The 16,951-nt window shown below is 39.6% G+C and overlaps 1 protein-coding gene across 14 annotated transcripts in view; it reads right to left on the bottom strand.

Annotated features, from left to right (window-relative positions):
• The window catches only part of Cdc42bpa (CDC42 binding protein kinase alpha), a 208,192-nt gene that overhangs the window by 189,440 nt on the left and 1,801 nt on the right, over window positions 1-16,951 (bottom strand). The gene's annotated exons all lie outside the window — the stretch shown is intronic.

Here is a 16,951-nt window from a genome sequence, read left to right as displayed (position 1 = left end):
TTAGTCACCTATAAATAATGTTACTTGTAGTCTTCTTAGGGACTAGTTTAGTTACAGAAATAAGCTTTATTTAGCCTCCTATATGTTTTCCAAATTAAGCAGATAGTAAACAGCTAGAAACAAGCAATGTTTGTCTATTCAGATATTAGATAGGATGGATAAATGGATGGATAGGTAGATAGATAGACAGACAGACAGACAGGTAGATAGATAGATGAACAATTCAGAGACCTATAAAATATGTCATTTAAGGTGGTTTCATAATAAAAAGCTTTTGACAGAGAGACACATTAGCTCCTGGCAGCACCCCATTCTACTCAAAAAAAAGATGACAGGCACTGAAAAGCCTGCACATGGAGCTTGCTTCAAATGTGTGCCCGCGAACCATTGCCCTTTATGTCTAAACTGTAGACAAGCAGGACACTGGGAGGTCGACGGCCCAACTTTGCTGAAACAAGATAGGACAGTCCTTCAAACTTCCTGTTTCACAGAAAAGTCAGTCAGATCTTCTGGGCCTGATGACAGAAGATGAGTGCCCCACCAACACAGAAGAACCTTTCTTGACTGTCCAGGTAGCCAATAACTCCCTGCCATTTCTTCAGTTTTGAAAGCTGCTTGTTCTGCACTTCCTATTCACTCAAGGCAAAATTTATCCTTCTCAGGTCTCTGACAGGACTAAAGACTAGTGACCGTAGTTATAGTTTTACAGTTTTCCTTGTCATTAGATTCAGAAAGATTAAATACATAAAAGTTTAAGTTGCTTAGGATCTAAGAAATTTTTTTAGGGTCTAAGAAGGTGGTTTAGGGCCAGTAAATGCAAGTTGTAAGGAGTAGAGGACATGAACGCTTTAATAGTGATAAGAAAGTGATTTAGGTAAGAAATTTGGACTCATCAAGTTAGGATAGATAGTGAAATACTTTCTCCAAGGCTGCCAAATACAAACTGACTGGACACTGTGAATGTAACTCTTATCTGATAGGTCTCATAATTGTTCTTACTGTATACAGTTTATCAATGTTAGAGAAAAGGCCATTTATTGGACTGCAGGAGGAGAGTTTGGGGTAGACTGTGTGAAGGTGTCTCTGTATATTCAATTGTTGACTACTAACCTGGCAGAGAGCTAAGCACTAGTCAGACCTTGGTATTGTTAGTTCTATCACCCACCTCTGGTCTTATATTTTGTAAATATTCGTCCTTTCTCACTTGCCTATTGGTTGAAATAAAGAGCTAATGGCCAATAGCGGAGCAAGAAGTGAAAGGTGGGACTTCCAAGAAAGAAGGATGCTGGGAGAAAAAAAGCAAGGTGGGAGATTCGCCAGCAGGACACAAACAAACATGAACAGGAACAAAAAGATAGAGCTGGCCACATGGTGGATGCAGTGCCAGGATTAGTCAGGTTAAGCTAGATAGGTTGCTGGGTGTCTGAACAGCTAAAGATGTAAGCTTTAAAATATTTAAAAGAAGAAAAAAAAAAAGGCCTCTGTGCCATTATTTGAACTGTTGGCAGGTCTGAAAGTCCCACTATACTTAATTGCTCTTTTTCAATTTGCTTCATTTTCTAAGCAACTTTAAACTCTTCCCTAGATGTCCAGCATTTGCTGCCTGCACTGGTCTGATATCACTCAAGCCAATAGAGCTTGATTTACTGAGCATAAGCAGCCTGTCTTGAGAAAAAGAGCAGTAGTTCTAGACTTCCCACATCTGAACAGCTTTAGTTGGTCCCTAGGTCTTAGCTAGGTCCACACCTCAACTTCTAGAGCATTCTGAAAACAACCAACATCTTGGTTTTCTGAGACGGGGTTTCTCTGTATAGCCTTGGCTGTCCTGGACTCACTTTGTAGACCAGGCTAGCCTCAAACACACATCAATCAGCCTGCCTTTGCTTCCCAAGTGCTGGGATTACAGGCGTGCACCACCACACCTGGCTTGACAACCCAACTTCTACAATTGCTCCACTTCTATTAATTTCTTCCAATTAAACTGGACAGGTTCTCAGCTTTCACCATTGCTAACTTAGATTTTGACGTTCTCAGACCTCTGAGGTCCGTGTCACACATGTTTTCACCCTCACAAAACTGCTTCAAGTCTCCTTTCCTGCTCTTCTTGTTTCAGAACATTTATAACTATTTTTTTTTATAAAACGTCTTTATTATAGTTTTAGTAGGGCTGTAGAGAAAATGAAATTCTAGTTATATGTTTAATTAATCAGTACTAGGCTCTGTAATTTAGTCTGGATACAGTACAAATAAGGTTAAATATAGACTTAATGAAAGAAAACATTGATTGACAAATTAGACTATTTGCATTTAACCCTATTCCTTACTCTTTTTCTTTTCCTCAGTCTAAGCGCTTATTTATAGACTGTCAACTGCTATGAATGGAAATCATAAGCCATCACTTAAGAAATCACTTTCTAGTCTTTATTTGCCCATTAAAATTAATTAGGTTTTCTTTCTTTCTTTTTTTTTTTAAGAAGAAGAAATAAAGCAGAATAAATAAAAGACTTAACAAGTTCCTAAGCTGGGCGTGGTGGCGCACTTCTTTAATCCCAACACTCTTGAGAGTTCAAGGCCAGCCTGGTCTACAAAATGAGTCCAGGACAACCAAGGCTACACAGAGAAACCCTGTCTCGAAAAACAAAACAAAAAAAAGTTCCTAGAGTAATTTTCAAGCACTATTTCAAGATTAGACAGGTAGCTTCTAGCCTTGGGTATAACAACTAAGACAGCTATGCCCCATGCATTTACTATGAAAGGCACAGGGGTGGGGAAGTTAAGGAGAATGGGTTTTAAAAACATTAAAAAAAAAAAAAAGCATTAACCAGTATGTAAAAACTCACAGACCTCACAAAGTAAGCAGCCACTCCTTAATTGCTAACAATTTCCCGTTTATCTAAATAACTGAGCATAGTACAAAAGGGCAGCTCAAGGGAATTGTGGGATGATACGGCCCACCCTGAACTTTAGCGTATTAGTTGTCCCATGAGAATGCATTTGTTAAAGCTCAGAGGATATACATCAAAAAGACTGTTATACGCTATAAATTTTTAGAGGATTTCTTTCAATTTTTTTGAGTGAACAGGGGAAGCTGGGCACTCCAAATGCTGAGAGGGAAAGAAATGGACTTCACCACAAAACCAGCTTTGTGAAACTCTTATCTCAAAAACAGAAACAAAACCATTTAAATAAAATTACACACATATAAACATATGTATATAGCTAAGCACTGCTTGATGACAGACGTCTTCAAGAGCAGTCTCAGATGACTATATCATCTGGTGATACCCTACTCATCTTAACTTTCTGTCAATACACTCCATGACGTTCATACCACAAAATCACTCAATGAAACCTTTCTCAGACTGTGTTCCTATTATTTAAAAAAGAAAAAAGGCATGTCCTAGGTAAACAGTCACTCTCTCTTCCTAAACAATTCACATCCTAGGCCAGTAGGCATGGCAGAACAAAGAAAAGGAAAGGAAGTCACAGCAGATTGCAGTGGTGCTAGCAGCTGAGCACATACAGAGGACATCCACAAAGGGGCTTATGTCAGAGCCTGCGGAACACAAAGAGCACGTGAAGGGAAAGCCTGGGATGAAGAGAGGAGCCTGGTGTGGTGGTCAGAGAGAACAACGTGAGAGCATGGCTCCAGGGATGACAACGACCCAGCATAGGGAACAGCTTACCTGGATGAGGGAGGAGTGGAGTACTGATGAGAAATCACTTAAATACTCACAGACTCATCTCATAATGAATGGAGCTGAAGAGCTGGCTCAGCACTTAAAAGCACCTACTGCTCTAGCAGAAGACCTGAGGTCAGTTCCCAGCACCTACATCAAGTGCCTCACAGTTGCCTCCCCACCCCTACCCCTGGAGGCAGGGTTTCTCTGTGTAGCCCTGGCTGTCCTGGATGCTCTATGAACCAGGCTGGCCTTGAACTTACAGAGATCTGCCTCCCTGAATGTTGGGATTATAGGACAGTTGCCTTTAACTCCAGCTCCTAGGGGATTCGAAACTTCTAGCCTCCTAGAGTACATGCACTCACTCACCTGCATTCACCTGTATTCATTCATTCATTCATTCATTCTCATTCTCTCTCTTTCTCTCGTAAATATGTGAAAGACATCATTCATTCTCTCTCTCTCTCTCTCTCTCTCTCTCTCTCTCTCTCTCTCTCTCTCTCGTAAATATGTGAAAGACATCAGGATCTATACTTTTCACTGACTGCTGGGAAGGAAATTTACAATATAACCCTGTAGTGTTAGACTATAATTAGGGATATTGGTATATCCCTATGTAAGGGATATTCCTTATATAGGGATATTCCTATATAATCAGACAGAAACAAGTATCTACCAAAGTACATGCAGATTGAAATATAGCTATCAATATATAATGAAATGGGTAGATGACTAGACAGGGCCCTAGATCTGGATGGACTAGTGGAAGACAGCGCTGTCCACTAACAGAGCTGCAATGAGCACACGAGGAGGGAGACTCACCCTGTCTCCTGCAGACTAACTTCCTCTATAAATGCCAGGAGTCCTTGAAAATTTGCTCATTTCAAGGCAGAGTCAGGGAAGGACTAGGACAAGCTTAAACTATCTTGTCATACCAGAAAGCAAGAAAGTGCTCAAGACGTCGTGAGACATGTCAAGGAAACATAGGCCAATCCGAAGGAGCCCCTGTTAAGTAAATCTGGGTCAAGCCTCAAAATGGGAAGCTATTACTGACAGCTTTCGGAATAACATTCAAGTACTCTGTACGGCACATACAATTCACATATGCCCCCTGTCTACTTCCCTAACTATGTTTTCACTTGTTTTTGTTGAAACATTCTCAAACATAGAAGAATGTGGATACAGTACAATTTGTTCTTTCCTGAAGCACTTAGGTAATTCCTCTAACTTGTAGTGAAAGGTTCTAACCTAATGAGTAGCAATGAAAACCATAAGCTAATCTAGACAGAAGTACAATTTAATGAGGTAAAGATAGAAGTACAATTTAAAATAGCTCTCCAATAATTATAAAAGGGAAAGAAGTAATTTGTTTTGTCATGACTTTGTTTTGTTTCATGTTGTTGTTGTTGTTGTTGTTAAAACAGAGCTCACTGTGTTGCTCTGGCTGGCCTCAAATTCACTTATATCACCCAGCAGAGCTTTCATTCGTGATCCTCCTGCCTCAGCCTCTTTGGTGTTATGATTACAGGCATGTACCACCATACCTCACCCAAAGAATAACTACAGTGGAGAAACCTGGTGAGTACCAGCATAGCATCTAATGAGGCAGTATGAGATCTGTGCCTCCTTTGACAGGATCCAACCAGAAGAACACTGCATCATTTCTACGATACTAACAAGATTATGTCTAAATCTAACTATGAAGAAAATCCAAATGGGGGTTATTGCAAATGACATGCAATCTTCAAAAAAACCTAAGTTCTCAGAATCAAGGAAAACCTAAAGACCTGTCTCAGCAGCACTGCAACATATAATAGTCACATGTGACACAGGACTTCAGACTGAATCCTCTTGCTGTAACAAAGTTTTAAAAACTAGATGACAGTATCTCATCAGTGTTAATTTCTTGATTTTAAAGTTGTATTATGGTTGTATAAAAGTAAGTAGATATACATACAAACACATTGGGAAGGAATGGACATCAGTAGACAAACTATTCTCATGATTCTGGAAGAAAAAGTTTACTATACTTGCAATTTTTGTACTATCGTTGTTACTTCAATTTAAAAGCTATTTTTAAGGGTAAAGAAATAAGGAGTAGATAATATATGAAAGTTGAAGCTTGGTAGGTACACATGCCTGTGATTCTAGCACTCAGGAGGTAAATGGAGCACAAGTCAAGGCCAATTCAAGCTCCACAGGGAGACCATGTCTTAAAAAAAAGAAAGAAAAGAAAAAGTACGTGAGCATGTTAAGTAGTTTAAGTGAAACTATCCTGAAAAGCTGTCCATGGTCACTGGAAGATATTAAGCATGATGTTAACATGACTAAAAAATACGTATATGACAAAATATGTATATGACAGACAGTGGTGGCACATGCCTTTAATCCCAGCACTCAGAAGGCAGAGCCAGGAATAGCTACAGCCAAGGATACAAAAAAAAAAAAAAAAAAAAAAAAAGAGGAAGAGAGGAAGAAGAAGAGGAAAGAAACCATGAATAAAGTTATGTGTGTTTTATTAAATTCCAGGACATATAAGTTAGAGACACATAATGTTAAAGGCAATTTGCCATGTGTTAGGAAAACAGTAAGACCCAGAAATGTATAAATCTATATTTACAAGTTTAATACCAGTGAATTAAGCCAAGTGGAATAAAACCAGGGTAACTCCTGAGGTGCTGTGCTTAACTGATATTGCCTCACAGTGACGAAGACAAAAGAAACACGACCCTAACATCAACCACAGCCCAAGCAGCAGCACAGCAGTGAAATTCAGGAAGAAGCTGTTAGCTTAGCATGAGTTAGTCAGAAATATGACACATTACAAAGGCATGCCGCTCAGAAAGTCAGAAGCAGAAATTATGCTAATCTTGCAAATAGTGTTTCCAATCATAAATTTTAAGAAATATAAATATACAGTATGAAAAAGCTTCTAGGTACCACATTAATATGTCAGGTTCACCTGAGCTCTTAGTCTACTTTTTTTTATTGAGTTTATTGTACAGAATAATACTATCAAGTAATTCTTTTATTCAAATTTTTTATTAATTTATTCATATTACATCTCAATTGTTAGCCCTTCCCTTGTATCCTCCTATTCCTCCCTCCCTCCCGCTTCCCCCCTTCTTGCCACCCCTATGTCTGTGACTGAGGGAGACCTCCTCCCCCTATATATGCTCTTAGAATATCGAGTCTCTTCTTGGTAACTTGCTATCCTTCCTCTGAGTGCCACCAGGCCTCCCCATCCAGGGGATGCGGCCAGAAAGGGGGCACCAGAGTTCGTGTGAGAGTCAGATCTCACTCTCCACTCAACGGTGGAGAATATCATGTTCGTCAGCTAGGTCTGGGTAGGGGTTCGAAGTTTACTGCCTATATTCTCCTTGGCTGGTGCCTTAGTTTGAGGAGGACCCCAGGACCCAGATCCCCGTCATAAAGTTCTTCTTGTAGGTTTCCAGGACCCTCTGGATCCTTCTATTTCCCCATTCTTCCATGCTACTCTCACCTAAAGTCTCAATAGGATGTCCTCTCCTCTGACCCACTTTCCTGGTAAGCAAAGTTTTTCATGGGACGTATCCCTTGGACTAGTGTCTCGATATAAGTGAGTATATACCGTTTGTCTCTTTTTGCTTCTGGGTGAACTCATTCACTATGATAATTTCTAGTTCAATCCATTTGTCCACAAATTTCGAGAATTACTTGTTTTTAATAGCTGAGTAGTATTCCATAGTGTAAATGTACCACAGTTTCTTAGTCCATTCTTCTACTGAGGGACACTTAGGCTGTTTCCATGCTCTGGCTGTTATAAATAAAGCAGCTATGAACATGGTTGAGCATATGTCCCTGTTGTGTGGTAGGGCATTTTCTGGGTATATTCCAAAGAGTAGGATAGCTGGGTCTTGAGGAAGCCCTATTCCTATTTTTCTGAGAAAGCGCCAGATAGCTTTCCAAAGTGGTTGTACTAGTTTGCATTCCTACCAGCAATGAAGGAGTGTTCCTCTCTCTCCACATTCTCGCCAACATGTGGTGTCACTTGAGTTTTTGATCTTAGCCATTCTGATGGGTGTAAGATGGAATCTCAGTGTTGCTTTGATTTGCATTTCTCTGATGTCTCAGTCTACTTTTAAATGTTTCTTTATGGTAATGTTTTAGTCAAGACAAAAATCACAGGGCATTAGTGATGCAATTTTAAAATGGGGCTTTAGTCACGTCAAGAATTTTTACATCTCAGCACAGAACACTTCTAAGCAGTGCTGACTACTTCTCACTACATATGGTTCCTGGGGTAGCAGCCACCCTAGTAAGTGCTGACGCTTAAGGACAAGATTTCTGCGATAATCGTACAATTGTATTACTTTTACAAAGTTCTCATAAAAATCCAATCAGCTTTGTTCTACTTTACACAGCTCCTCTGTGCCAGTAAATAGAAAATGATCGTGCTCTGCTGAAAAACCAGCAGCAACCACTAGGTCAGGAGACGCACCTCTGCAACCCAGAAGCTGCACCGATAAACTCTCCAACACACGTGACATCTTCCCGTCCCATGCTGAATTCTACCCCACCTTAACTTCGGCTACACTGGTTTCTAGATGGTGTAAGCGAGCCAACCCCTTACCTGTGTTTTGTGCTCTGAGTACACTGTGACAATATTTTTTAATGTGCTTTTACATAACCTGCTTAAAGACTCTGGACATTGCCTACAGTTTCCTAATGTGGCCACAATGTCCGAAGGTCAGTCCGTGTTCCCCTCCTAGCTTAAAGTGATCTGGGCCAACTGTGCACAACTAAGTTAAAGTTTCTGGTCAGATCTTTTGGAAACTTTTCCTGTGATAAGGGAAAAAGGCATGTACCCAGAGCACTCGCTCCCAGCCTTACATATCCAATTAACCCATAATTTGTGGAATATTCTGTGTGTCCCTTGAAATCCAGTTTAGGAAATACTTATGGAAAGTGTTCATTTTCTTCACAGTTACTGAAAGACCACATGAATCCGTAGGTGCTGCCTAATTTTAGTTCATAAAAGGTATTACATGAACAACACATCAATAAAAATTTTAACCTTCTGAGTTGAGGTTTAGAACTCTACCACTAATTTGCAGACTAAAGGCATATAAACACAAAAGTAAAGCAAACTAGTCACTGCATAATAGCTTCTATGTGATAGGAAAGACTGGGGATAAGTTTAATATTTAGCCCCCCCCCAATAGCTTAGCTAAAATGAACAAAAAATCTAATGGAAAATATCCTTTAAAACCCGCCTGTTTGCACAGTAGTGATGCAGAGAAAGACGCCTTCAATCAACATAATGTAGCGCCCTCCTCTGGCCTCCATGGCACCAGACATGTACAACATCCATACACATACAATTACATAAGATGTAAAACTGATAACAATAACTTAATAAGATACTATCAAAGAAATATAAATGCTTATTGATAGCAAAGTGACTTTATTAATATCGTTTAATTAGTACTACTATACACTTAACTTGAGCTTAATCCCCAAAGTAGCATCTTAGTTCTTCCTTTATTTTAAGGATAACTAGAACAGAACTTTGAAAATCAGAATGGAAGCTGGAGATATAACTCAGCGGGTAGACTGCTTGCCCAGCATCTACACAAGGCCCTGGGCTCAATTCGCAGCACAATGTAAACCAGACACAGTAGTGCACACCTCTAGTCCTAGCACTTAGGAATTGGAAGCAAAAGAATCAGAAGTTCAAGGTCATGTTAAATTCAAAGACTCCATGAGACCCTGTATCAAAAAAGAAAAAAATCAGAAAAGGACTGAAGCCAACAAAATAAATCATGGGAAAACTTCTAAACTGGCTTTCATCTTCTGGCAAAAAGATCGTAATAATGTCCACATCTTTACAGCTGATATGACACAGATTCAAGACACTGAGTAACTTGCCTGGATCACCTAGCCAATAATTAAAGGATTCAGTCTAAATCCAAAGAGTTTCGCTTGTTTTTGAACAACCAAGTTGAATTGTCCTCCAGTATTATTATCCCCCATACTAAATCTTAGAGCAAAACTTTACAGTAATCACAAAGTTCTAGCTGTTCACACGCTGTCAAAACAACACCAGTTATGCACGAGTTTCCCCTTAATAAAGAGGAGAGATTGTCTGTTTTCTTTATAATACATATAAACAAATAAATGCTGACACATGAAATGTATACACCATTATATATAATAATAAAAGTTCCCACACAATTGAGATGACAGAGACCAACTGCTTAGCTAAAACAGTTACCCTGGGGGAAAAGAAAACACAATGAATTATGAAATTGCAAGAGTTCAAGGCATTTTCTTCCCCTAAACATCATAACGAGCAAAATATTTTCAGATGCAGAAGTTTTATAACAAGTTAAAATTATAGTAACTGAAGCTATAAAAATAAAGTGAGAATTTCTGTATTTAATGATGTGTAAATGCCTTTACATGGAGAGTAAGTTCACCTAGAACAAGAAGCATGTCATGGAAACATTTCAGTCACCCTAGGAGCTGACAGCACAGGCTCGTAGCACAGCATACCTTCCAACTCCACTTCAAGCAGTGTGCTCCTCAGATGTAATTCCATCAGCAGCATCACTACTATTCCACCACGACTAAGCTTACTCAGGTCACAACACACACACACACTCTCTCTCTCTCTCTCTCTCTCTCTCTCTCTCTCTCTCTCTCTCTCACACACACACACACACACACACACACACACTATACAAATTGTAAGTCTACAAGCACTAAGTAAAAATATAACTTACGCAAACCACAAGTTTCTCAAAATGCCCTTTTTTTAAATTTCTTTAATGTATTCAGATTACAACTCAATTGTTATCCCATCACTTGTATCCTCCCATTCCTCCCTCCCTCCCGATTTCACCTTATTCCCCTCCCCTAGGTCTGTGACCTAGGGGGGGCCTCCTCCCCCTCTATATGGTCATAGGCTATCCAGTCTCATCTTGATATCCGCTTATTCTTTCTTTGAGTGCCACCAGGGCTGCCCACCAAGGGGAGGTGGTCAAATACGGGGCACTAGAGCTCATGTCACATCAAAATGTCCTTCTAACTCCAATAAAAAATTAGAAAGGAACAACGCTTCCCTAAGAGTATACGTTAGACTACGTGTCGTCTACCTACAGCTACTCTTCCAAATGATGACTGTGTAACACAGTAAACCTTGTAAATTCTAGGTCAATCTGCAGTTTTACTTAAATTATATGTGAGTTAATTTTCCAAACTTACAAGCTTAAAAGACAGACACACATACACACACACACACACACACACACACAGAGAGAGAGAGAGAAAGAGAGAGAGAGAGAGAGAGAGAAGGAGAGAGAGAGAGAGGAGAGAGAGAGAGAGAGAGAGAGAGAGAGAGAGAGACAGGCAGGCAGGCAGGCAGGCAAACTGTGGTATCGAGACTGAGGAGCCAGGTCCATGTGGTACCTGTTCCAATGAAATGAAGCTCTACACCGGTGGCAGATCCAAGACCACAGATGAGAGGCTGACCAACTGAAGGCTAGTCATTCTCGCATATGGCCTGAAAAGGAGATGAAAATTGTCTGGCGAAGTCTGAGAAGCTAGGGGGAAGAGCAGCCCTGAAGCCAAGAGCAGCATCAGTGAGAAGAAGAGAAGTCCTCTCCATCCTCAGAGCAGTTTTCTAGGCAGAGACAACAAAGGACACTCATTCTTGTGTTTGCAGTCACTCGAAAAAAAATCACTTTAGAAAGAACTTAACTTATGCAGATTCAGCAAGAATAGCTGAGCAATTCATGGTCTCCAATACTTATACACAAAGTAATTTTCACTGATAGTCTATGAGTGACAAGAGTGAGAAACCCAACAAATTCTAATGGGTTGACCTGGAAACGGGAACAAATAGCCAAAACATTAGCACCCATCCCTCAAGTTCAAAAGCTAATACACCTCTGACAATCAATGAAAGCTACCCACTACCACAAAAGGAAAATAAAAGAGGCAATAAACATTTTTTTAAAAAAATACAAAAGACTGAGGTTAATTTTTTTTTAATGTGCATTGGTGTTTTACCTGCATGTATGGCTGTGTGAGGGTCTCAGATCTTGGAGTTACAGACAGTTGTGAGCTGCCTTATGGGTTCTGGGAATTAAACCAGGGTCCTCTGGAAGAGCAGTCAGTGCTCTTAATCACTGAGCCATCTTTCTGGCCAATTATTACGTCAGACTGAAGCAGAATGGAGTAGCTCTCGCTCCCTCTCACTCTGGCCACTCATTCTCATCCTCTCCCCAGCCCAAGCTCTCCTTTGCCCCTCCCCTCTCCCTCTTGTCTTGGTCCCCATATCTATTTGTTGTCCCAAGTCTATTCCATGTCCTTTCTGAAAATAGGAACTATGCTTCGAATATTTCATTATTAGCTAACGTGTGTGTGTGTGTGTGTGTGTGTGTGTGTGTGTGTGTGTGTGTGTCTGCACCTACACAACATTCCAAGCTCCTCTGTTCTACACCTTTAAGATCTAAGAGTAAGAAATGCAAGAATGCACAAACGCTTTACATGCCAATACCTGCTCTCTCTGTGTGTGATGAACTTGACTGTCTTCTATTCTGGCCTGACGTTTAAATGTTGGTTAGACTTTATATATTGATTCTTAAAACTATCACAACAACTGGGTGAAAAAGAATGGGCTTTACACACAATGTCCTGGCAGTAAGTCTACCAAACAAGAAAAGGTTTGAGTAGCACAATAAAACCAAGTTCAGTTCTTTTACCCTAAAGCAGACTGGGCTCACTATGTAATAGTGATCAGGTCATAAGATGCATAGGACAGTTCATAAAATGTCCAACATATTATAGGACTTATTTTCAACGCTACAGTAAGGTGTGCCTTGCTTCCATATGAAATTCTTAATGTTAATCTGCACAAGTCATTGCAGTACCCAGTATTACTTGGGACCTAACTCAGGAAGAAGTGGGCATGAAGGAAGGAGAGAAAGGAGCCATCTATCGCTTACTGAGTGTGCTCCTGTCACATGTCACCTCCATTCCTAAAGCAGAATGCTACGTGACTAGTGGAAAGGAAGCAAGTCTTCTATCTACATCTTAAACACTTTTCCAATGATCCAAAATGAACTTATTTAAAAATTAATTTAATCATCCGTATTCAATGAGTATCTTAACATTTCTGTATGATAAATAATTCAACTTGGGAAAAGTTAACAGTGAAGAACAGCAGACATAAAGAACAAATAAAGTAGTCTAGAAATAATTCAGTCCATTCCAATCAAGCCATCACCATGCCAACTCATACAAGAGAAAAAAGAGAGAGAGAATGAACTTTAAAGCTATTCTACACAGGGCATGGTGGCGCACACCTTTAATCCCGGCACTTGGGAGGCAGAGGCAGGCCAATCATGGTGAATTTGAGGCCAGCCTGGTCTGCAGAGAGAGAGTTTCAGGTTAGCCAGGGCTACACAGAGAAGCCCGGTCTCAAAAAAACAAAAACAAAAATTAAAATTAAAAATAAAACTATTCTCATAGAAGAAAATGTTTATTCAACACTACCTGTTGATGGCCTACTATTCTGAGTGCAGCATACAATCTGAATAAGCTATAAAAGCAGTGAGAGATAATTTACATGAAATGTTATAAAATCAAGATCAGAAAGCATAGGAAAGTAACCCACATAGAGAGAACCTGCCAGTTCCTTTGGCACTCAGTAATATTACCTTACTTCTTTTTAAATAAATTGGTAATTCCTTAACATTCAAATTTCCCATTTCAAGCCAGGCAGTGGTGGCACATGCCTTTAATCCCAGCACAGGAGGCAGAGGCAGGTGGATCGCTGTGAGTTTGAGGCCAGCCTGGTCTACAAAGCAAGTCCAGGATGGCCAAGGCTACACAGAGAAACCCTGTCTCAAAAAAAGAAAAATCCCATTTCAAAACAGAGGGGAAACAACTTAATGAATAGTGAACATATTAATCACCACTACCAAGTTTGTTTACAACATCGCCACTGCTCTACCTCGATAGCTCCACTATACTTAGGAGTTCTATTATAGACAGCAAAACTATATAAACAAACATAGAAAACATACTCTTCCCAACAACTTAAAAATCAAAGAAGGCTTTTCAAATCTTGCTGGCTATACTAGAAGATAATACATACTATTAAAAGCTCAGAAGTGACCTATGGTCCTAAGGTGCTTTTATCCCCTGGGCAGCACTCAGTGACTTAATCCTGTCTTCCTCTCTCCTGCTCTATTTTCCTTCCTCTAGTTGTCAGCACCCAAACCAAGAAATGCCACAAAAGAAAAACAGCATACTTGGCTTGGAATAGTCAGTTTTCTTTTCTTTCTTTCTCTTTTTTTTTTTTTTTTTTTTTTGGGAGGGGGTTGTTTTTGGTTTTTGTTTGTTTGTTTGGTTGGTTGGTTGGTTTTTTTGTGGGGTTTTTTTGTTTTGTTTTTCTGTTTTTGTTTTTCAAATAGGGTTTCTCTGTCCTGGACTCACTTTGTAGACCATGCTGGCCTCGAACTCACAGTCATCTGCCTGCCTCTGCCTCCCCAATGCTAGGATTACAGGCATGCACCACCATGCCCGGCTTGCAACAATCAGTTTTCTTACTGTGGCTCTGTTAAGCTGGACCACTACAGAAATGACATGGACCATAACTAGGAATCAGATGAAAGTGATCGAAGTGATACACCACAGAATCGTGACTACATGTTTAAAAGCAGTCAATCACCCCCTGTGAACACATGCAGTACTAGGCAGCACTTCTATTAATGCAAATACCAAATGAAAATATTTAGCATGTAATATGGAATATTTAACTACACTGTTCTATTTCAATTACTAGGTCTTTTAAAGACTTAAAGACAATACTTTCTGAATGATTCAAATCAAACCAAAGATGACATCTTGAAGCAAATCTAAATTGTCAAATTTAACCTTAGTAATATTCATGTAAATTTCCATTCCCAAAAAGTTAATAATAAGTCATTGAAAAATTAAATTGAAGTCAATTAACCCACCGAAACCCAAATATAGATACTGTTATACATTTTTGCAATGGGAATGATATAAAACATTTCCCAAAATGTAGAGACAGACTAATAAATGAAGAAGAAATGATTCGCTGCAGTACTTAAAGGAAAAGATACTACCATTCTTAATCTAAGGTCCCCAGCAGCCGAAAGGCTGTAAATGAAACCACTTCTGATGCTCCCCTTGCAACACTTCCACTCTTATGTCCTACGGAGGGAAGAATGTACAAGAGGCTCGAGAGCCCAAAGCACACAAAATAATTCCTTAAAAATTCTAGTCTCTCTTCCCCAGGGAAGAGCATGCCAATTGGTTATCTAAAACCAAAGCATAAATATAAGAAACATTATGCAGACCATGCATGCTGTATTTATATATTTAGGAGTGCATGTGTGCACGCCTGTGTGTGTATGTGTGTATGCACGTGTGTGTATGCACATGTGTGTATGCATGTGTATATGTGTATATATATAGGCTGTGAATTTGAAAGAGAGCTATGAAAGGGCTTGGGAGGAAGAAAAGGAAGGGGAAATGATGTAATTATATTATAATCTAAAAAAATTAAAGAATTTTTTAAATGTTAAATTTCTCTCTTGGGAGTTGAAGAGCTGGTTCAGTAGCTTAGAGGGCAAATGGTTGTTCCGGAGGACCTGAGTGTTGACTCTCAGCACCCATGTTAGGCTGCCCACACCACACCCACCAGCATCCAGCTCCAACGGGATCAGATATCCGGGGCCTCCTCAAGAGCTTACACTTACAACACATACCTATTCCAGACCCACACACAGAAACATAATTTAAAATAATAAAAATAAACGGTTATTAAAATTCCAGCAATGGTTTATGAGACTGTAGGATTTCATCATACCATATATCAGACAACTAAAAAAGTAAGACATGAGATCACTAATAAGCATAAGGTGAATTTGGCCTGGGGATCGGAATCAATTGGTAGAGTACTCGCCTAGCATGTATAAAGCCCTTGGTTCAATTTCCAGAACTATATAACCCGCACCTGGCAGTGCATACCAGTAATGCCCACACTGGAAAGAAGGATGGGGAATTCGGCCAGCTTCAGCTCTTCACGACCACCCTGTGCTACATAAGACCCTCTCCCGGGGAAAAAAATTTAATATAGTAAATGCAGCCAAACACTTGACGTTTGTTTGTTTGTTTGTTTCAAGATAGGGTTTCTCTGTACTGTAGCCTTGGCTGTGCTGGACTAACTTTGTAGACCAACCTGACCTCGAACTCACAGAGATCCGCCTGCCTCTGCCTCCCAAGTGCTGGGATTAAAGGCTTGTGCCACCACCGCTCGGCCTTTTTTTACTTTTTAATATAAGTAGATATGTATGTGCATTTACAAAGTGTTTTCATAAACACAGAAAATACAACATCCAAGAAAAGATAAGTAAGTTATTTGAATAATATAGCAAAATACTTCATAGCATAAAACTTCTACATATCATGGAAATACAACTTTCTCTTATATCATACACTATTTTAAATTATATTTGCCACTGGTACTTACAAAGAGTTCTACTGTTTTGCAAATAAAAAGGATATTAAATGACAATCGTAATCACAGACTACAGTGTCACTGTGGAGCCATAAGCTACAGACTCTGAGAGTACTGAAACCTTTTAAGTCTTCAAAAACGAAACACCACAAAATTCCTAAGTTTATGAAACACCAGGTGTAACATTCCATAGGCTTCATAAAATACTGTTATCCCACACAAAAAAAGGGCAGGTGGATGCAAAGCCAATAGCAACATAAAAGTTACCTACTCTCAAGAGAGAAGTTGCTTGAAAAATGGTTTAAGATTTCTTACATTCCCAGCAGGATGCCGGCAAACTGTTTTGTAGAATCACCCCACTCACACGCACACGTTTTTAAAAAACCCTGTAACATCATGCTGCTAGCAATCAATCTTCCAGTACCGGAACTACTAGAGAATTAAAACTGTTTTCTTCAACTGGGAGTTGACCAGAGAAACAGATTTTGAATGAATTTGAAAACCAAAACAACAACGGGCACTTAATTTTTACTTCAGAGAATTAAGCTTTACTTGGGGAATAAAGATCTTCAATACAAAAATCATTTAGCTAGCTAAAAGTATTTCATTCAACAACAGGAAATTCTAGATGGCCCAAATCCTTCGGAGCTGCGGTACCACTCACTACCAGCCTGGGCAATGATAGCCCTGCAAGATGTCAGTCTTCCATCACCCGAGTGAGTGACATCAG

The sequence above is a fragment of the Acomys russatus genome, chromosome 6, assembly GCF_903995435.1.
Source record: "Acomys russatus chromosome 6, mAcoRus1.1, whole genome shotgun sequence".
NCBI classification, from domain to species: Eukaryota; Metazoa; Chordata; class Mammalia; order Rodentia; family Muridae; genus Acomys; species Acomys russatus.
This window is presented reverse-complemented; position numbering and strand designations above follow the sequence as displayed.